Genomic DNA, 534 nt, shown 5'->3' with positions numbered 1-534 from the left:
GAGGAGGGCGCTGGGGCCCCTGGCGGGGGCGTCACGTGGCAGGAGGAGGCCCCGCTGGGGAGCCAGGGGGTCGGCGGCCTGGGCGGAGGAAGAGGACAGGCGCCTAGACGCCTGACCGATTGAGTCATCCGTGTGGGCAAAGCCAAGGTCGCCCAGGTGCAGAGATAGCGCAGGTAGACCCGAACCAGCCCGAAGCCCCGTACGGTATCGAAGACTGTTCACTCAAGTCACCACCAGGATGAACCGCCCTGAGCCAAATCGTGAATGAGAAACACGACAGATGCTAGGAGAACACTGCAATAGGCCAAACTCACTTACCTCCTCTTCGTACAGTGTTGAAATAATGGCACCCTAGATGTGACCACTAATTGTGAGCCAGGCACTGTTCTAAGCACTTTGCAGGTAAATAAATGTACTCCTCACAACAACCCTGTGAGAAATACTGTTTCTCCCATCTTACAGATGAAGATACAAACAAACGCACAGAAAGATTAGGTGGAAATAATTTTATAGTTATGGAAGCATACCATGTAG

The sequence above is a fragment of the Pteropus alecto genome, unplaced genomic scaffold (genome assembly GCF_000325575.1).
Source record: "Pteropus alecto unplaced genomic scaffold, ASM32557v1 scaffold185, whole genome shotgun sequence".
NCBI lineage: Eukaryota > Metazoa > Chordata > Mammalia > Chiroptera > Pteropodidae > Pteropus > Pteropus alecto.
Note: the sequence above shows the minus strand (reverse complement) of the source record.